General features: G+C 39.9%; 1 long non-coding RNA gene across 1 annotated transcript in view; it reads left to right on the top strand.

The window, feature by feature from the left end:
- The first annotated feature begins 1,339 nt into the window (after window positions 1-1,339).
- The window catches only part of LOC108266277 (uncharacterized), a 39,030-nt gene continuing 18,023 nt past the window's right edge, over window positions 1,340-22,346 (top strand). Inside the window, exons 1-2 of the long non-coding RNA XR_001812851.3 lie at window positions 1,340-1,512; window positions 1,660-1,730. This is a non-coding gene — a long non-coding RNA (uncharacterized LOC108266277). The remainder of the gene's footprint in view (window positions 1,513-1,659; window positions 1,731-22,346) is intronic.

Raw genomic sequence — 22,346 nt, forward strand, 5'->3', positions numbered from 1 at the left:
GACAGACTGAGTCTCACGCCGAGGAGTATGAGCAGTGAACGCCCACACCCAAACGCAACCTTCTTCCTTTCACACAGAAGCTGGGAAAATGGAGGTCATCACACTGACACATATTGTGTTATGGAAATGCAGACTTTGCAATTATTATTATTATTATTATTATTATTATTATTATTATTATTATTATTATTATTATTATATCTTAGTTCATTATTCATGTGTCTGAAGTGTACAGCCTCAAACCTAATCTCTAGACACATATGTCAGTTATTATCCCATGCAGACATGCAGTCAATTAAAAAAAAAAAAAAAACATTGTGTTATTGTTCACTTCATTTCTGCAGTGATTTAGTGTTTATTGAACTGGCTTGCGAAAACCTTCCGGGGTTGAAGTGTGATTTAGTATTTACTGATCAAACAAATACAAGTCTACCGTCTTTTCTAAACTCTGTTCTTTTCTAAGCTTTATTTTGGGTGGTGCGGCGTGTGCCGGAAACGAACTGTAAATTCCCTGGTTTAATGAAGCTTTTTTTAAATTTAATTTATTTATTTATTTATTTACATATTTTGCGCCAAGAGAAAATATTAGGAGGGAGGTAAGAAGCCGGGTGATTGGAGCATAATTAGAAACACAGAGCGCCAAAAGTTTTCATAAGCAGTCATGTGTGCAGGTCTATTGAGAGGGAGTGAAGCTGTCAAACCAGCAGGGACAGCTGTCTCTCTGGCCAGACCTCAAAATGGAGAAAATATCAAATAAGACACAGTCCAGCTTGATATGACCAGCTTGTTTTAGTAATAATAATAATAATAATAATAATAATAATAATAATAATAATAATAATCATTTTTTTTTAAAGGTAAATAAATAAAATAATCAAATCAAAATGTATGCAATTAAATATCATGCGGTTCCTACTTAGTTATAAAATTGGATTTAAACACTTAAACAGTTCATCTTGGAACAGGGCACCTTTGATAGGCTAAATAAATTGGTAATAAAATGTTCAATAATAATAATAATAATAATAATAATAATAATAATAATAAAGTGTTTTTTTTTTCTTTTTAAATTTTTATAAAATGCATTTTCCCTCAGATTCTACCCAGCCACTGTCACTGTCCCCACACGATTAAGGTAAGAGGTCAAACTGAATGCACAAACACACTGAGCCCCTTTCCTCATGTGCCACTCCAGGGCCTCTCGTCTGGAGTGGGTGTGGCTGAAGGACGGGCTCTCAGGAAACCGCCCCATCAATCAGCCACACGGCACCTCCCTCTTCCATAGTTCTGCCTGCGTTTTAGCCCCCGCAACATTTTTATTCAATTAAACAGCCCTCCTAAATCCCAGACTACATCCTGTAGGCCTTAGATGTTGTTTGTCTCTGTAAGCAATTTAGGGCCATAATGATTTTGTGACTTGTTATGCTAATTAGCATGGCATTCCCAGTCTGTGAGCTGTGGCTGTAGATTTATTGGCTGGTTGGCTGGGAGGGAGAGAGAACAGAAAAGAAGGTGCAGTAATTAATCCTGTTAACCAAGGATAATTGGGCAAAAAATAGCCCCTGCCAATGGCTTTAAATGGAAAGGAGTAGCAGTTAACCTTGTTTCCTGTGTTTTATTTAAGAGTTATTGTTTCCTCGTTTCCCCACTTCCTCTTAGGATACCTGCAAATCCTCAAGCCTGCTACATGTAATGGGAGAGCAGGAGCTGGAAATGGCTATGCCAGTAAGGTACACAGCTGCTGTTTATACCACGATGCACAGTACACACAGTAATGCAGGCAGGAATGCAGCACAAATTTTGCTGTTTCATCTCTATAATTAGAAAGCTAATGAGTCATCTGTTAAGTAGATAATCAATCTTAGCAGCTGTGAATTGGGCCGTGTCTCCATCTCTGCTGCATATCCTATAACAGCTTCACTTTCAACTTTCTACTGAATGCATTCTACTGAATGACTCGAAGCGTATCTCACTAATCTGAGTCACGCTGAAAACGAGCAATTTCCCGAAAGTTTGATCCAACGTGGCCTTACTCATGCACTAGAAACATTCTAGAACGTTCCCAAGCACTACACAGGAAAAAAAAAAAAAAGGCACAGTTTTGCAATAACATGACCCAATGTGGAAAGTCTCTTCTACTCCTGCTCTCTTATCTTGTCCTTTGAATGTTTGAAGAAGGGGGAGGGGGCTATTATAGCTCAAACATCTCTAAGTAAACATGTAATTAATAGCAGAAGTTCAGCAGGGGCTCACTGTGGAGCTTAGGATCAGCTGCAATAACATCCACGGCTAACTCGTTCCACACGCCGTTCCTGTCCTTCCCAACATGTCTCCTGTCTTCCTGCTTCCCTTGCAGAGAAATAGTTCCTGCTCAATTTGGCATGCCGTTATGGATCTTTGGAAAACTCTTCCAAATGTATTGTTGTTCTGCTGGGATACTATAAACCGAATGAATAAATATTGTGTAAAAGGGTGTGCTAATTGTTGACAGAAACGATTCCAAGTATTCCTGAAGATCGTCGTAATGAGCTTTGCTTTTCGCGACATCTATTTGTGTTATTCTTATGCTATTTCATTGTGGTTTCATGCTGGGAAAGTGATGTGCCGTCACATGTATGGTCACATTAGTGTTTTCGTTAGTGGAATTATGAATGTTCTTTTGGTTTCTTGATGTATTTTGTCACATTAGGTCGCATTAATTGCTCCAGAGGACAATGATAAGACGACCAAGCTTTGCTAATTAAAAAAAAGAAGGGGATAATTTGCTAATGTGCGTGTGCGTCCAACTTAATTAAAAAAAAAAAAAAAAAAAGCAAACTCAGATCCTTCAGAGTCTTAAAAAAAAAAGTGTGTGTGTGTTTTCTCAGTGTGAACTTGTCTTGCCCCCAGTGTCCTGCAGGAGGTAAGTGTAACATCTTTAGCGTGTCTACTGTCAGGAAAGGGCGCATGCAAAGGAGAAGACAAACCAAATCCAAAAGGAGGCAAGTACGATCACTTGACATTCCCCTCTGAAGCAAAATAACCTACAGTAATTAAAGCATTTAAATAATTATTTCCTTGATTTGTTTGTTTTTACCTTTTCCTTTCCCTTCCCCCTTGTCCTGTTTATTTATTTATTTATTTTCTTCTTCTCGTGGAGGTTTTCACCATATGGTTGTAGATCAAATAATGTCAAACATTTTGCCCTTGCAAGTTTTTGCAATTTGCAGTTTTAAAATGTGAGACCTGTTGAAGGCACAAGTGATAATGGGCATGCTCTACCCCCCACCGCCTTCGTCCCACCATATCTTTCTTCAATTAATGCTACAGCGGGAGTTTTGTGTAATAACACTTGCACTTGTGGGTTGCCCATGTGAGGTGGCAGTGAGGTAGTGGTGATGGGCAGGGAGGCCTAAAGAAAGAGGAGGAGAGCAGAAAAGAAAATAGGATCAAAAAAGAAAAACAATTTAATAGCTAAACAATGTTGCAGAAGGCCACCGTTGCGCGCTCACGGGAATGCTGCGTGGTAGCTATTGTGCAAAAAAGGATATAATGTCATTGGAAGGAGGCAGGAGTCCACTAAGCTTTGTCTATCATTATTGTCATTATTGCTGGGAGCTATCAGACTTGTGTCAGCAGGACAGAGGATGCCTTGACAGCTCTAATTATGTATCACCATGGTGATCATTTTTGGCCTGTCTTGGAGGCTGGACATCCTCTTTCCACTGTTTACTCTGATTGGACTGTCACTTGCCAGGTAACACACACACACACACACACACACACACAACTGCACAGTACACAGTAACTGCAGTGTAAGTATTGTAAATGTAGTAAAAGTTTAGTGCAGTACATTAAGAGAAACAGGACCTCTGAGACATACTATGACACCACAACTTGATAATAACTTAACAATAAATATATTCGGCCAAAATGACATGGATGTTGTTGTTGTTGTTGTTGTTGTTGTTTTGGTTAACTTTTTAATCTTAGGCCTAGGCCTTTCTTCAAAGATCATTTTGGGAAAGGAGCCAGTTCAACAAACTCAAGAAAAATGATAAAACGAAAAAAACAAACAAACAAAAAAACATACTTTAGGTGTGATTATCTTGAACAGTGAATATCAAGTTGGATAGCTACATGCCATAATGAAATGGATATAAGCCTAATCAATTCAGTTTGATAGTGACTCAGATACCGGCTGTCAAAATGTCCATTATGTTACTTTTGTGTGTGTGTGTGTGTGTGTATATATATATATATACATATATTTTATCATAGCATCAGCCATAGCATTAAAACCACTGACTGGTGAAGTGAATAACATTGATTATCTCATTACTATGGCACCCATCAAGGGGTGGGATCTGTTAATCAGCAAGTGAACAGTCAGTTCTCGAAGTTGGTGTGTTGGAAGCAGGTAGAATGGGCACGCATAAGGATCTGAATGGCTTTGACAAGGGCCCACTTGTGATTGCTAGACGACTGGGTCAGAGCATCTCCAAAACGACACGTCTTGTGGGGTGTTCCCGGTCTGTAGTGGTTAGTACATACCAAAAGTGGTCCAAGGAAGGACAACTGGTGAACCGGTGACAGGGTCATGAGTGCCCAAGGCTCATTGATGCACCTGGGGAGCAAACACTAGCCCGTCATGTCCGATCACACAGACGAGCTACTGTAGAACCAATTGGTGAAAAAGTTCATGCTGGCTATGATAGAAAGGTGTCAGAACACACAACGCATCACGGCTTGCTGCGTATGGGCACGTGAGCATCAGAACTGGACCATGGAGCAGTGGAAGAAGGTGGCTTGGTCTGATGAATCACGTTTTCTTTTACATCACGTGGATGGCCGGGTGTGTGTGCGTTGCTTACCTGGGGAAAAGATGGCACCAGAATGGACTATAGGAAGAAGGTAAGCCGACAGAGGCAGTGTGATGCTCCAGCACCGCTTCTCCTACCTGCCACTTCCTTAAAGGGATCACTGAATTAACCCTTTCATGCATACTGGTCAGTACAGTAAACCATTTTCTGCCTATTGCAAGGATTTCAATAGAATATCTGCATAACAGCCACTAGAGCGGACAGTTATTCTTCGTTCGAACGCATGCACTCCACTGGAGTGGACATTTCGAGAACTTTTTGAAAAAGCTATGTAAAATTAAAATGAAGGTAAAATCATTTTTATGCCTAAAGAAGAGTAAAAACACACAGAGGAAAAAAAAATGATCAGGATTTCATAAGTCATGCTTGAAAGGGTTAAAGATCTCAGCATTATTCTCCTCACCGTTCCCTTTTATGCTTCATTTCAACTGGTCAGGAAGTTCAATGTGTGAGTGTGCAAGTCTATATGAAGACTGTGGCTTATTGGTTGAGGATACACTATTAATACATAGAGGAGGGGCAGGGAACTATGCATATTCTTCCCTGCCCCACCAGGAAGCAGCTTTTTGTTCTTTTTATTGGGAAGGATGAAAGCAAACAGCATCAGCGGTGTTTATGTCACCTTTTTTACGGCTTGCTCGTTTATGTTTAGGGTCAGAGAGGAGGAACAATGTAAACTACACTGTTGACAATGGGGTTAAGATCAGGTTTAATTATAACATCTTATTTATGTACTTCCTGCCCAAAAATTTAAGAAACACTTATGCCAAAATACTTATAATACCATATAACACAATATTATGCATTTACATATTTTCATTCAAGTGTCCTTTGAAACAATCCTAATGAGGAGAGCTACTATATGCAACATTTGCCCTTTCATTTCCATCTGTTATTTCTGGCAACTTGATAATGCCCTAATTGCCTTGCTGCTATTATCTATGTTTCATTTGATGATTAAGCTTTACCAGTTTACTTCCGTGCGTTCACCGGGCAGATAGACGGCAACTAGCTTTTGGTGCTTGGGACTGCTAATGAGACTTTGTGCCATGGCCTGCGATCCTCAAAATTGTCTTTCTTTAATACTGTATCAAAGGCTCTATCAAAGGGCTAATTTCCCCCGGCAGCCCATAATGATGCCTCTGTGTTTAGCTGCGTTGCCATGCTCTCTCCAGCAAGCTGTACTTGGTGCCGTAGAATGCTGTGCCCAAGGCTCATCTACTCCCCGTGTATTTTTCTTTACGTTTCTTCATTACGTTTTAACAACGAACAAATAAAATACAAACGATCAGCTATATCAACGTATAATCGATGCACCAAGCAAAGGGGGTACGAAAAATAAATAAATAAATAAATAAATAAATAAATAAATAAACAAACAGACTTATCTAAGGGAAGATAAAGAAGAAGGAGGGTAAAAAAAAAAAAAAAGATTACAGTGCTTTACCAAGTAATATAAAGGATGCCAGTGAGGCTTTAAACTACAATCATACAAATCCTCCTATGAAGATGGAAACACTGTCAAGTCCTATATATGACAAAAAGGCAAATTTTGCGTCCTTATCATGCCCCCTACATGTCAAATAATCTAGAGGCACATTTACATTTGTGGTATTTGGAATACACCCTTATCCAGAGCGACTTACGTTTACATATCTGAACAGTTAAGGGTTAAGGGCCTTGCTCAAGGGCCCAACAGTTGCAGCTTGGCGGTGCTGGGGTATGATCTCACGACCTTCCGATCGGCAGCCCAACGTTATATCCACTGACACGTATTTAAGAATAATCCTATTCCACAGCTTAACAGTCGGAGCCTTATCCAAAATCCACTGCAAAAGTATACATTTTCTGGCACAAAAAGAAAGACTATTAAAGAGCTTTGTCTTGCGTATAGTAAGACCCAAAGGATAAGATATTCCTAGTAAATAATACACAGGGTCTGGAACCAAGGAGACCTCCGATATCTTATTCATCTCTTCAGTAATTTTACACCAGAACCTTTGAATCTTATGAGAAAACCTGAAGCAGTGGGTAAGATTCCGTATTTCTGTCTTGCACTTAGAACACAGAGGAGAGCGGTCGGTCCTACGTCTTCTGCGCTGGGCAGGGGATATATGCGCTCTGTGAAGAATTTTAAGCTGGATTGCTATCACTCTATTACAAACACCCGTCAAAGACTTTTCATTTCTCCAGGCCATGAATTTTTCTATATTAAGTTGGTTGCTGTGAGCATACCATGTGCTGCATTATTTGGTTATCATTTTCTCCATTTTTGTGTAATTATGAACTGCTTTACAGTGATTACAGTGTGTTTATACTATAGACACTATACTGTGGATTTAAAAGTCACTATGCCTGATTGACAGTCCAAAGAATTTCATTCGAGAGTTTTCTGGTCTCTCTCTGGTGCCACACACTGATAGACTTCTGATTCGAGGCCATTTTAATAAACATGTCTGTTATCATGCACCTCTGGTACAAGAGTTTTTATGTCTCATGGACTCTTTTTTTAACCATGTCCAATTAATTTCTGGAGCTACACATCAGACGGGCCATACTCTTGACTTGTTTTTCTGTGGCAAACCTCAAAATATGTCATGCTGCTGTTTCTGATCATTGTCCAGTTGTTTTTGAATCTGTGCTGTCATGTCCTATGTCCAAATCTTATCACCCACCGTGTTGCTCCAGACTTTTCAATCCCACTACTGCCAGGCTTCTCAATGATGTCTATATATCTACTCAATTGCCAAATGCTGTGAAGGTTCTTTCCTCCTGTGTCAATCCTGATGAATTGATTGGTCTTTTGAACAGTACTTGTATTGCTACCTTGGACTCAGTTGCCCCCCTTAGGTCACAAAGACTTAAGGTAATGCATAAAGTCCAGCCCAGGCTAAATGGATCCACCCGTGCCCTTAGATAGGAGTGTAGGTACGTGAAGCGCAAATGGAAAAAAGATAAGCTACAGATATCTTATGAAATTCTTAAGGAGTGTCTTCAGTATCAGAGCTCTGTTAAAGAAGCACAGTTCAAATACATGTCAGATTTAATTTCACAAAATGTGCAAAGGCCAAAGGTACTCTTTAGTCCAATTAATGTCCTTTAGAGACTTCTACTGTCCCGTGTGACCAATTTGTAAATCATTTTATTCATAAAGCTGCGGATATGAGGTCTAACATTCCATCCTATAGCTCTGTTCTGTTAGAAACACTGTCGTATCAGGGCTCTCTACATCAGTTTCAACTTGTCTCACCTTCACAACTCTCTGATGTTGTTTCTAATATGAAGTCCACAAAATGTCCTTTCGATGTTTTGCCTTCAGACATTTTTAAACAGGCTTTTCCAGGTTTAATCCGGTAGCTGCTTGATTGTATTCATCGAGCTCCTGGCACACGATTGGCTGATTACATAACTGTATGAATGAGCAGGTCTACAGATGATCTTATTAAAGTGGCCAGCAAGGGTAATGTGCCATTATGATGAATATTGATGATGATTATTATTGTTGTTGTTGTTGCTGTTGTTATTAAAGTGCGCCTATTATGGTTTTTCAAATATTACCTTTCATGCCGTGTGTGATATATGTATCACGACAGACTGGGACGTCTGACCAATCAGAGCAGAGTATGCTCTCTGAAAGGAGGAGTTTAGAACGAATCCTTTAGAAAGAATCGTCCATGACACTGGGGATAAAACTGGGAATGCTGCAGTTTAAATTATGATCACATTAAAGTGTTTTTAGATCTCGGATGCATGTAAATCTATTGTATGAGAGCTTTAAAACAAAGTTAGGCACGTTTCAAAACCATAATAGGTGCACTTTAATACTTCTACTATGATGACGACGACTACTACTACTACTACTAATAATAATCATCTCAATAAAACTAACTTTTGTGCTGCACAGAAGCTATAAAAGGTTGTAATTGACAAAAATACTAAGTTGGAAAAGACAAAAATCTTCAACTAAATAAACAAGATCCCATTATATGATGGCTTTGCCTTGTTTCTGTCAGTCAGACTATCTTTGATTTTTCAAAAATCCAGAGAAAGTAAAGAAAATTGGTTCTGTACTCATATCCAAACTACATGGTTTTTTTTTTCTGACTGTAAGCTTTTTGCTATTCATTTATATCAATGCCCTCGAAAGTCCTATAATAATGCTGAAATTTCCAGTCATCATTATCTTCCATCTCTGTTCCTCTGCTTTTAATGCATTTACAGTGACAGTCCAGCCATGGCAACCTGACACATCGGAGTATATTTCTGGTCAGATGAAATGATTTAATTCTGTAAGGAAAGTTACCAGAGCTGATGAGCTGACATGTATCATCAGTTGTTCTCCTGAAGCACAAAATGTGTGGAGTCCTGACTGACAGGAGAGAGCGGAGCTTAGCCATGCCAAGCCATGGGACTGAGCGTAGCAGCAGGTGACCACTGCTGAAGGAACCGCTCTCCCTTACACCTTTAGCAGGTGTGATACAGGGACTACATTAATGATATTAGACAGGCAGAGATCTTCACTGTCAGGGAAATAAGCAGTACTATTCAAACTATTCCAGTAGGGAAAGACAGGATATAGGATGTGTGCCACAATATAACTATTAATTTTCTTTTCTTTCTTTTTAAAAAAAAAAAATAAATTAGTGACATTGCATAGTTTAAAATAAGTGTAGATTTAATAAGTTCACCTCTAGCAAGATGCACCTGAGAGATTGTTAATTCCAGTTTCCGAAGCCAGCAGGTGAGCTTTATTTTGGCCGGTGAACTTTCTGCCAACTCCTGCTTCATCACTTTGAATTTCTGAGAAATTGACATTAAAAAAATGTGCTATTCAGTTCAAATGGCTTATTGGGACCCTGTAAAATCCAGGCTTTTTTATTTATTTTTTTAAAAAAAAGATTCCCTAAAGCTTTTATTTATTTATTTTAAAGATTAATATATTCTTTCTGGGAAATTAATTTGAAAGACTGGTTTGCACTGAGCATGAAATTTGTCTGTGAGGCAGTTTTAATGCATGCTTTCAAGAAAAGAGGACGCTAAACCCCTCATGAGGAAAATTTAAGTTATTGACATATAACCCATCGGGGTTTTTTTTTTATTTTTTATTTACACCAACACACTTTATGCGCAACACGAGAAGAAACAAACCCTTTTGATGACTGTTTAGTAGGAAAGTGATAGATCCAGTTTTGTACCTAAAAATCTAAAGGTGTTTAATATTGTCAGTGTTTGTCTTAGCGAGGACAACTTTTAAGCTTCATTAAAGCTTTAGCGGTTTACAGTTAAACAGTTTTGGCCAAAGATGGCTTCATTAAAGGGTTCATCTTCAAACCTCAAAAGCAATTCTGACCATGGTGTGAACAGAGAGTACAGCAGCAACTACTTAGCAATTCCCTTAGCTGTCTATTAGGAAAAGCTACGTTTCCTACACTTTCAACTACACTATATGGACAAAAGTTTGTGGACACCGGACACCCATATGTGCTTTATGAACATCCCATTCTATATTTAATTCCCATTTCGCTCCACTCCTCCAGGAAGGCCTGTGGTTCTGTCTACATTCCAGTTCATCCTAAAGGTGTTCAGTGGGGTTGAGGTCAGGGTTCACAAGTTCTACACACAATTTGGCAAACCATGTCTTCATGGATCTCTCTTTGGGCATTGCCATGATAGAACATGTTTGGAGTAGGCCCCTTAGTTCCAGGGAAGGGAACTTTTAATACTACAGCATACAAAGACAACCTATGTAATTAAGTGCTTCAAACTGTGAGGCAGCAGTTTGGAGAAAGCGCACACATGTTGGTGTAACGGTCAGGTGTCCACAAACATTTGGATATATCGTGTTTATACAGTGTGAGCAGATTAGCAGCATTCAGTAACATTACAGTATTTGTAGTATCACCGGTCATGCTTGTGTTAACATGCTCCAATTATCACAGGTAGCCCAATGTTACTTAAGGTAAGTGCTACATTTAAGCACTACACGCCCAGTAATAGTGTGAATGGGTGTGTGAGAGTGTGTGTGCGATTGTGCCCTATGATATGTTGGCAACTCGTCCACTTGTCCCCTACTTCATGCCCCAAGTCCCATGGATCCCCATGACATTATGTAGCGGTACTGAAAATGGCTGGATGAATGGATGGATGGATGGATGGCCAGTAATAAGCTACTTGAAATTTAAGCTTAGGCTTGTATGGTTTCGGTTAGTCTCTTATACATGGAGTTGCCAGCTTCACAATTACAGATTTTCATTTTAATAGGAATATTTTGCACTATAGGGTAGCTGATAGGGTAAGCTCGTATGGTAAGCTGACAGTTCACACATGGATGTTCCAGTCAGACCACTGATAGCAGTTAAATTGCTTAGCTTGCTAACTAGTTTCTGGGCAATTTACATTACAGTTAGTAACTGATATGGAAAACGTAAGTCAATATCCACAGGATTTGGACGCATCTACTAGTGGTAGTCAGGTAACTCGGGCATTTCAGTTCACTTGAGGCTCAAACATACAATACATATGGCTATGCATGAGTGTTACTCATATATGAGTAGGGGGTGTGGTGAAAATTTGGTGGCATTTCCAAATTTTATATCATATACAGTGTATCTGCATACATTGATTAGGGATTTTACCCTGTCCAGGGTGCACCCCACTTTGTGCCCGATGCTTCCTGGGATAGGCTCCGGGTTCCCCGTGACCCTCAAAAGGATAAGTGGTTTAGAAGATGGATGGATGGATGGATGGATATTATATTATATTAGACATTTTTGCATTAGCACATGGATGATGTTTTGAAGAAGGTTCAGTCTCTGGGCTAAGCAAAGGACTTAACAACCCTGATCTCCACTGAGAGAAAGAGCATCATCTGGACATGCTTGTTTAAGGAAGTCACCTGATCGCACTGTATGAATTCACTTAAACAGACTGACCAGTTTTGGACTGTTTCCTTTCAGATAACATCTTGTAACCGACCCAAAAGCCACACACCACATATGGTTGCTAAGAATTCAAGGTCCTCTGAAGCTTCTTTTTTTTTCTTCTTTCTTTTTCTTTGAAGGACATGTCTTCATCCCATATTTCCATTGTTTTATTTTTAGCTACAATATGTCTTTCTGCTATGTAACACTATATATTTTTGTACCTTTAATTAACGAACTGTTTATAAAGTTCACTCCATCCCTTCACACAAAGCGTACATTCCAACAAGTCATACAGAACATGACTGTGGTAGGGGGGGGGTATTCATTTGGGCAGATCAACATTTCTACCATCAGTTATGGGTCAATTGAGGGTTGTCATTGGAAAGATCAGTGAACTGTGAATGACCTTGAAGGTAGCATAATAGTTCTGGTATCTCCTAAATTCTGTCTTTCTGGGCTTTTAAAAAAAAAAAAAAAATTATGCACGACCAAGTATTTCAAGAATTTACTAAGAATGGTATAAAAAGAAAAACCATCAGTGACCAGTGATCCAATGGACATAAGCTACTTGTCCATCAGAGGAGCCAAAGGAGAATTGCAGGAATTGTACAAGCAAGCAGACGGGCACAATCAGGGGCTTTATATCCAAAATTCATCAGCGGTATAAAGAATGCCTTCTCACAAAAGGCCACTTTTTACACTTTGTCTTGATTAGGATAATGTTGGGTTTCGATTATGTCCAACGGTAAGAAGGAACACCTCTAACGGACAAAGGAGTATGAAAATAGATCGGCTATGAAAAGGAGTGAAAAATATTTATTGATTGGACAATTGCTGTTTACATTTACAAAATTAAATTTGGTGCAAGCAATATGGAGCAACTCTGTTCGGTGTACATGCCAGTAGTGGCAGAGTGACTGTATATAAAAGGGTGCATATTAGCCTTTTATCATACGTACCGAAGAAGCTCTGACCAGGTGCATGAATCTCTGGATAGAGTTTTTCCACACATGGCTGAGCATTTCCAGCATGATAATACACCATTTTACAAGGCATGCATTGCCACTTGATGGATCCAGGAGCATGGTGAGGATTCATGGCTCTGATGATCTGTACAGTCCCCATATTTTCCACTCCATCAGTGACGACCTGAAATGGTTTGGTTTGCAATCAGACTAGGAAACCTTTCAGAAAATGCGCATTGCATTCATTTATGCATGGTATATCATTACTGCACTATGCTGCAGAATTCATTCATTCCATTTGGAAGGCAATAGGAAGCACAAGAACCTACTAGATAGGTGTTTCTAATAAAGATTTCACCTCAACATAGAACTGGCTTCATATTAGCGACATATCTTTTTTTATTTGATTAAGCTGCACGGATTTGTAAGGATTTTTAAAGCATATCAAGCGTGAATTTAGCTGGAAAACAAAAATTCAGTCCTTTCCACTTTTGGCTCATGACATACAGTAAATATAGAATCCATGTTTGCTATTCTATCACCGCTGTTTGAGATTGTTACCGTCATATTTTGCTGCTCTTCCACTCAGTTTTATGTTGTAATTTTTTTTTTTTTTAAACTGTCTCAGGTTTTGTAGATCCTTTTATAGCTGTAACTGTAGGCCCAAATTTCTAGAAGGCATTTAACCCTCCACGCCCTTCACGCCATTTATCCTTTCACGCCAATGCTCCTACAGTTTATCAGCAGAGATGAACAATTTTCTGTTTATAATATTTACCTCACACCGAATGTGCCTGCAGTATATTTTGCGTAATTGGTTTTATACATCGTTTTCTTGTGGATCATTTGCTTAGAAAATGACCAGCACACCTTATTTTGGGCAGATGATGGTTTCGGTTATTTGCTATGCAGCCGAATATGGGTGGAGTCAAAATCAAGTGAAATATTTGAGCTTGTCCTAATGAGACCGTTGTGAAAGTGCCCTTAGGAACAATACTCTGAAGATTTACAATCGGTGAAGTGTCTGTCTCCATGCGTGGTTCACTCTGAGCTTTCTGGTTCTTTTTTCTATGCCACAGCAGGCCTGTGTGTCATATATACTGACTCACTAGATCATTGTCCACCCCTTTGTTTTTTATGGTGCGGTCGATGGATGTGCAAGGGGAAGCTATCTCTTTGGATCTATTTTGGACATTTCACGCCTCCAGCATCCCTTTTCCACAGATGATAATGAGTATGTGGGTATCTGCTGATGTGTGGAGACTGGTGATGAGGTGTGTATGTATAGTGTGTGTTTGTATGTTCTCTTCAGGAATGTATGGTAGGTTAATGATGGGAGATGAAGGGAGGATGGGTTTTCTGATGCAGCTGTGAAGGGCTGTGTGTGTGTGTGTGTGTGTGTGTGTGTGTGTGTGTGTGTGTGTGTGTGTGTGTGTGTGCATGCACATAAGAATGCATAATCAATGCTGCATGGCTACAAGTCCGTGCATGTGAGATGTGCATGGCTTTAACAGTAATTTCACAGACCTTATCTGGATCCTGAGTGAGGTGCACAGGAAATGTGTGTGTGTCTATATGTGCATGAGTTTATCTATACACGCGTGAGTGCATCTATATATATATATATATATATGTGTGTGTGTGTGTGTATGTATGTGTGTATATATATATATATATATATATATATATATATATATATATATATATATATATATATATATATATATATATATATATGTATGTATATATGTATGTATGTGTGTGTGTGATTGAAAACCGGGTGTTACATATACTGTACCGTGTCCCAGGTGTTTATTTCTACACATTCATGAGTCTCAGCTTGTATCTTCTCGTTATTTTCTATACCCAGTCTTCACTTATGCACCTGATACATACTCCGCTCAATATCTTCTATTTCTGGAAGGCTTTTATATTCAAGCACCAGTTGCTCAACATCATTCTCTCAGAAGGAGAGGATGAGTGGAAGGAGGGAGAATAGAGAGGTATGCGCTGGCTGTGTCAGAGTGGTCCGAGCGGATAGCAGGGGCCCTCAGCAGGCCTTCACGCTCAGATCTGCTCTCTACACACACACCAGGTTTAACTAAAGGAGCAGCAGAGCGAAAGCTGCATTTCTGGCCTTTATTCCCTAATTAAAAAGTATTATAAAACAAATCAAACTTAAAATGTGTTACATTACTGTCAGGATAAAATTTAAAACAGGGGTGGGTTACTACAAATATATACAGTGTGTTTTAGGTTTAGTTTTTATATTAATGGATGTTTTCTCCAGCATATCTTTCTTGTTCTATTCCTTAGTGGTCAATGCTGGCCTAAATGTACACTCTGGCCTCACATTTCCCTGAAATAGGCAGTATTCACTGGTCCTGTTTGATCCCTTTGAGCATGTCAGGCCTTCTCGTCTGGCCAGTATTTTTAAAGCAGCAGGTAGTCACAGGCAAGCTGTTGGAGAGTCAGCATTCTTTAGTCTCGGCTGTTATTCACCCACAGATGGAGACCTTATGAACTTTGACAGAGGTCATTGCTAAATTGCATATTTTATGAATTTGTATTTTAGTTGGACCCCGTGAAAATATATGGGGCCTTAGAGACATTATAGGGGAAGGCAAAGCATAATAAGACGGTTTAATATTGTTTCCCCAGTTTTGATTTCTTATTTCTAGGGTGTATTTATACAAGGCGACTAAATTTATAATATACAGTACATACACTGTATATAAATATCTCTCTCTCTCTCTGTATATATATATATATATATATATATATATATATATATATATATATATATAGATAGATAGATAGATAGATAGATAGATAGATAGATATAATTACAAGTAAATGTTCATTACTTATGTTGAGAATGTCTTTGGAATGTCTTTGTTGTGGAAGAGAAATGCCATAGCTGCTTGCAAGAAGCAGGGATTTATTAGCAGACATTTTGGCAAGTGTCCAACTTTTTCTAGACCAGTCTGATCTGCCTTTTATGTCCCTGACAGTCTGGGCAGAGACAACAATAACAATGGCATCTGACCATACTGGAGATGAGACATACCCTGGTGTGCCTTTACAAACATTTTCAAAGAAAGAGATCTTAAATATTATTATTTCTCAACCAATGCCAAGACTATAATTATTATTCAAATGATCATCTCCCAAGAGAAGGAAAATAACTTGATTGTTTTAAAGCTTCCTTTTTCTCCTATTCGTGAATGGGCCGTATTCATCTAAAAGCAGGTCTGCATGTCCCCTCAAACACGTTTGTAGTAGCCATGTTTGGGATGGATGGCATTAAGCTACCGCTCTCTTCTGTTTGATTCAGGTTCTGCCAGGCTTATCGGTTTTCTCGGTGGAGTCACCAGCATGTGTCATCAAGGGTCAGTTCACAGTGGGAGGCTAGGCTGGGCCCAGAGAATCAAACCTATCTGTTTTCGCACCATCCACCTCGACTGACTTCAGAGCAGTGCTTATGTCCACACAGAAAGATGGAGGCCTCAGTAGATCGCTTTCAACACCTCTGCTGTCCCTTTTGCAGTTAATTCTGGGATTCAGCATGTTATCTTTTGCAAATACACGGGTGGACACACGGTCACTGGTCATCCTACTTGGTCTAGTTCAGTAGGTTGGTGGTCATAATGATAAGAGGCTTTTTTTTTTATCAGAAAGTTAGCAGAATTTGAGAGAGGCCCATGATCAGCAGGAAGTAATCTGTAAGTAGGCCAACGTTCATAGTGGTGATAAGTAGGATAAAACGTCATGTTGTGATTGTATTGCAATATATCAAGTTTGCAGTATGTTCTGCAATAGCTTTAATACATTTTAAACCTTTATGCTACATGGTTAAAAATTGGTCTGCATTTTTTTTTTGACTCTGTAGGTAACAGTATGAGAATGTTTGATTAAAGTGTACAGCCAGTTTAACTGTACAAGATGATCCCAAAGAGAATGCTGTAACAGTTGGTGCCATAACATGTGTTCTTCATGCCAGATTAAACGATGAAGATAGCTACTATGTCGTGCCACACTGGGTGCGCAGCAACACAGCACAGGTCTGTAGCTCTTCAGCGGCATAAAAATAGTTTCATGTTGTCACATTAGTAAATAAACTCTATGAACAGAGCATGTGTGTGCTAATTAGATAGCTTCACACCTGGAAGCTGTAATGCATCCTCTGTTTCTTTCCATGTCGTGTCCCTTTTTGTCCTGTCATGATAAAACTGTGATAAGCAATTATAGAGACATTCTGTCTGCTGGCACAGTTCAACAAACTGCTCTTCTTATAAATCCCGTATGTTTTGTTTACGCTTCGTTATCACCACTACTGTGTTTGTAGCTGTCCTGTGAGTATTGCGTAATCATATACCGCCCTACTATTGGTGGATTAGATGAGTATCATAGCAGCAGTGATTTTAAGCAGTATTTTCTGACATGGGGAGAACTTTGTCATCTTAGGTCGAAGCTGCTCTAAATTGGCAGTCGGTGACATGGCATGTGACATTATATGTTCTAAGATCAGCAATCTCAATCCACGACCAAAGATTACCCTTGACCATGTACGTTTGTGCCTTTGAGTGCAAAATTGGGCTGAATTGTACGTGTCTATGTTATTTAAAAATTCATGGTCAAGGGCAGTAACGTTTGTCCAGTTCGAGTCACTCAAATAAAAGCTAGGACCCTAGCTGGCATGCAACAGTGGTTGTTCGTGCTATTTCTAACATTAGCTGGAATGCTAAGCAGACAGGGAAATTTGGGCTTAACAAACACATTGTAAGTATTCGTATTGTGTTTTATTATTGCTTCATTTCGTAATCTTCTTGTTATAAACAGGGGCGTAACCTGGCCCGGGCATTCGAGGCTGGAGCCCTGAAGATTTTTACCTGAGCCCCGAATAATTCCCCACTTGGAATGGTTTGTCGCTATGTAACTGAACATCAGTAAAAGAAGACGGTGGTGTTTTATATTCATTTTATATCTTCCGTGAACGGAGGCGAGACCATTCAGACAGGGTTTACAGGAAAATACATGGAAATACTCGTGTCTTATTGGCTGACAGTCTCTCAATTCTGGTAAACGCTAGCTCACGGTCAGTGTGAGGAGGAAAATCGATATACGGCGATTTTTTTTTTTTTTAAAAAAACAGTAATGGGTTTGAAACTGAAATAGTAACATCCTCTGATGCTGAGCAGGAAAACAAGGTGTTTAAATGTCTATATGATCCAAGATCCCAGTTAACCGAACATGATATGAGCAGAGCGTAAGGAAAGCTAGTGTACTTTTACATGGCACTGTAGCAGATAAACCCATACCATGATAGTTTAGTTGTGCCTCCCCTTGGCTAGCGATTGTGGTTCATATCAGGTAGGTCCATCAGCAATGATTTTGATTTTGCAACCAGATTCTAAAAGTTTAATCAGCCATTTTCAACTCTTATTCGAGAAATTAGCATTGTATTATAGGTTTTGAGGATTTTCCATCACGTAGGCCTAGTAAGAACGGTAGTAGGTATCTGATATGATGCAGGTTTGAGACGTTCGAGTGGCTAGATTATTTGTGTGCAGATGATCTGGTAAATCAAATCCAAGCCCTTCCTTCTTTCTCCGATTTTCACATTTTTTTTAAGCAATTAGCCCTCACATGCAAGAAAAGCCAGTCTATTTAGAAGGTGAGAAGACATTGAGAAGAACGTCATTTTAAATAATAGACTATAGGGTGTTCTGAATGTTGCTCTGTTTTTAATCTAAAGACAATGAAGACATTCTAGCAATAGCAGAAGGCAATTTCTACATAAACAGATGGATGCAGTGAGGCGGATGAGTATAAATGATGTCAGATCCTGTAATGAAGTGATGTCTGATTGGTCAGTTTCTTAAAGATACGGCGATTCACTTTGTTGTTTTGTGTTGTAAAGGGCACAAGAATATTAAATATATTTGTATATATATATATTTTTATTGACTTTTTATACATTTTAGGAATAGTAAAGATACAATTGCAACATGCCATATGTTAGCAACATGCTAAATGCACATATGTTCTCATAGCCTATAAATTACAGCCTTCTGTGATATTAATATTGTAATTAACAAATTATTTATGATGTGTTGTCTGAGCTGATTGTTTTTCTAGGGCTCAGCGTACTATATGTGAGAGTATCTGCATATGACTCTGTGTGTGTGTGTGTGTGTGTGTGTGTGGGTGGGTGGGTGGGTTGGTGGGTGGCTTAGGTTGTAATTGGTGCTGCCAAACCATAAACAAACAATAGAACATGAAGTGGACGTGAGAGGACAGAAGGTTTGAGACTACTTGGCCTCTCTTGTTTATATTGTTTATCCAAGTTTTCCTGGAGCTCAGTGGAGCTGTGCACTTAAGCTATGATTTGCACTTTTAATTATTTACTCTGATTTGTTTGGACAGCAGTGGAGTACCACAGAGCAGCAGAGGGAGTAACAAGGGGATTTCTTGTGGTCTCACTCTCTCTCTCTCTCTCTCTCTCTCTCTCTCTCTCTCTCTCTCTCTCTCTCTCTCTCTCTCTCTCTCACCCAGAAGAGGGAAAAAGAATGATGGAAGAGAAATGTCAGGCCTTGCCATACCCTGTGACTTCACCAGAATTCACCATGACACATCTGACTTTAAAGCCTGTCTGTGTATGTGACCAAATGAAATGTGGAGTGTCCTTCACTGTTACACTTCATTGCACCTGCCAATGACATGCCCTTATTCCCTATTGCCAGCTCTCAGGTGCATACACCTCTGACGTATTGTCTGGCTGTTTGGCATCTGACACATACATTTCTTTTCATGCACTGGTTGCTTTTACCACTTCCACTACCAACCTCAGTGGTTTATTCACATGCGATGCCTGATCAAGTTGGGTATGGTCAATCGGGAGTACAATTCCTGCAAATGATAGATGTGATTATACAGGACGTTCTTGTCTGTGTAAATAGGAAGGAAGTGTTTGTTATAGTGGAAGGTTTGGTGGCTAGCTGTGTTCCTTTTGATTCCTGTGGTGCCTTCAGCACACTCCATCCCTGTGTAGGGTATTGTTCACCCACACCACTCTTCAGGAGACAGCAGCCTTTCCTGCTGGGAGGCTACTCAGCAGAATCAGAACAGTACAGGATTTATTTATCCTCACACTCAAGTTATCCTTGTTCTCTTATTCTTCGCCCCCCCCCCCCCCCCCCCCCCCTCCTTCTTTCTTTTGTAGGATTGCTTATGCAAGATTGTACCAGTTAAATTCTCAAATCTGATTGGTCGAAACATGTTGATTAGTTTTCTTTAACAGCATGGCTCTGGCACTAGTGCTGGCTGTATGTCGAATGATCTAGTAGGTTTATATCAACGCACTTGTTCCTAAAACGTATCGTTTCTATAGTAACTCATTCACAGGGACTTGTTTGTTGGATGATCTACATAATCTAAGGCTAATAATAAATGGATTTAAAAGATGTGTTGTTATTTAACAAAGGAACATGTATAATCGATGATATTGGGACGCTTTCTATAAGGAGCTGTCTTGTCTAACATTGGAAGGAGTGCGTAGGCTGTCAGTGCTTCGTGACAGTCAGTACGTTTTCCACTACGGATGTCTTTCCATTTGCTTGGCAACATGATTAGCAGCATTGTCCTTCTTACTAAATTTAAGAGAGGGATTAAAAGAGAAAGACTGTTTATAGCTGCCGTTGTCTCGCGGACAATCCCCAACACTAAATGTAACTGTGTATTAAATACAGTAAAAAAAAAAAAAAAATGCATATGGTTAAAAAGTATGAAATGATGTTTATTATTAAATTAAAAATTGTAATCATTGGCAAGTTGCTGTGGTATAAGAGGAATAGAACACTTCCGGATGTGCTGTTATATGAAAGTAATCAGCTTGGGTCAACTTTATGGTAATGTTTCCCACAAGCTCGTCTTTATTTATTTTCCGATAACATCAAGGCCCATTGTTTTTTATTCCTGACTTAATTCAGTTTTCTAATATAAGAAATGAAAGCAGTGTGCTGGAGCCCTCAGACCTCTGGAATGACAGCTCTTCTCAGCAACCCTGCAGGAAGTGGAATGCATTTTAGTGATAGTTATGTAGTCCTCCCCCCACCCCATCCCACCTTTTTAATTTGCTCCTCTTTTCCTGCTACTGTGGGTCAGCAGCTGTCAGCTGCTAAGTCTACTGGCATGGCCTGCCTGCTGCCGCACCTCTCTCCGCTGTCCGCCATCCAGTCACTTCCGGCCGGGACCGAGAGCTGCGTTAAGTGAACCGAAGCTGATGGCGTGCCACACAGATGTTGCCCTCACTTCCCTCCCGAGTAAGTCTTCCAAATCTCCTTGAGGGATGCTTGGCACTGGGGCTAGCCTCCCCCTTGATAAAACTTCAGCAACTGAGAAGACAGGGAACAAGAGCTTGCCTCCAGCACGGGTGGTCTGACCATCAGATTCGCCATGCTGGTGGGCAGGTAGGCCGTGGCAATCTGCACTACCTCCTCATCCTCCCCGTCCTCTTTCCCAATCCCGTTAACTTTATCTGTTACAGGCAGGTTGCCTAGGGTCTGCAGGTAGCTGCTCACATCTCCGCTGGGCACTCTGAGGCCGTATCTTGTACATGCATGACTCTTTGGCCTGTTAGAAATGTGCTTGGGCAAAATTTAATTAGCCACCTTGAAACAAAGTCACATCTGGCCAAGGAGGTACGGTCTGAGTCAGTGGCCTTATGAGGGGAAAAAAACCATGTTAGTGCAAGGCAGAGCACGGGTTGAGTTTCTGAAGCGCTGAAGTCCCGGCAGAGGTGTGGAATTAAAGGCTGTGTTTTGACACGTGGGCTAATGATGGCTGGCTCTGATTGATGAGGCAGAAGATGTTGACAGGAATGATTCTTTGTGGCCGACTCTGGGGTGAGAAGAGGTCAGTTGTTGGTCTTTTGTAAGGAGTCGCAGGTCAGAGAATGAAAACGTTCTCATCTTGTGATCATCCCGACAAAGCCAGATGTGTTTGATTGCATCTCTCTGAAGATGAGACGCTCGTTAGGTGCGTTCCAGACTACAACTACTTCCTCTACTACTAGACTGGTTCAGAGTTCCATAGTTAAATGCTAACCACAGTAGCCTCAGATAAACAGGGCTGTAAGTGTGTTATTCTGCTAAGTGACAGATCCTTAAGGCATATTCACAGGTCCAATTAATTAGAGGCTGCAAATGCCTTTAAGCCCCGATAACTCATTAAATCACCAATCCCTACTTGGAATAAATGCAGGTGTGCTTATTAAAATCTCAGGGAATTAATAGTGGACCTTTGTCTTCACAGAGAAAGGCCTAAAATTGCTATGCATTAAGGTATCAATGCTGTAAGGTCTATATGTATTTCTTGTGTATATGAGCCTCTTTTTTTGTTTGTTTTTTTGCCTAGTCTCTATACCAACTACTCTGTTTATGTTTGAGCTGTCACTGTTTCCTGTTGTGAAGGGTGGTGGCATGCACTAAGACCTCATTGTGATGACATGGCCTCCCAAAGGCTTGGTTATGCCACCCCCAGCCTCTTCTGCTCTGTGAACCCGGTGGCCAGGCATCAGGGGTCTTCCTCACCCA

The sequence above is a fragment of the Ictalurus punctatus genome, chromosome 6 (assembly GCF_001660625.3).
Source record: "Ictalurus punctatus breed USDA103 chromosome 6, Coco_2.0, whole genome shotgun sequence".
NCBI lineage: Eukaryota > Metazoa > Chordata > Actinopteri > Siluriformes > Ictaluridae > Ictalurus > Ictalurus punctatus.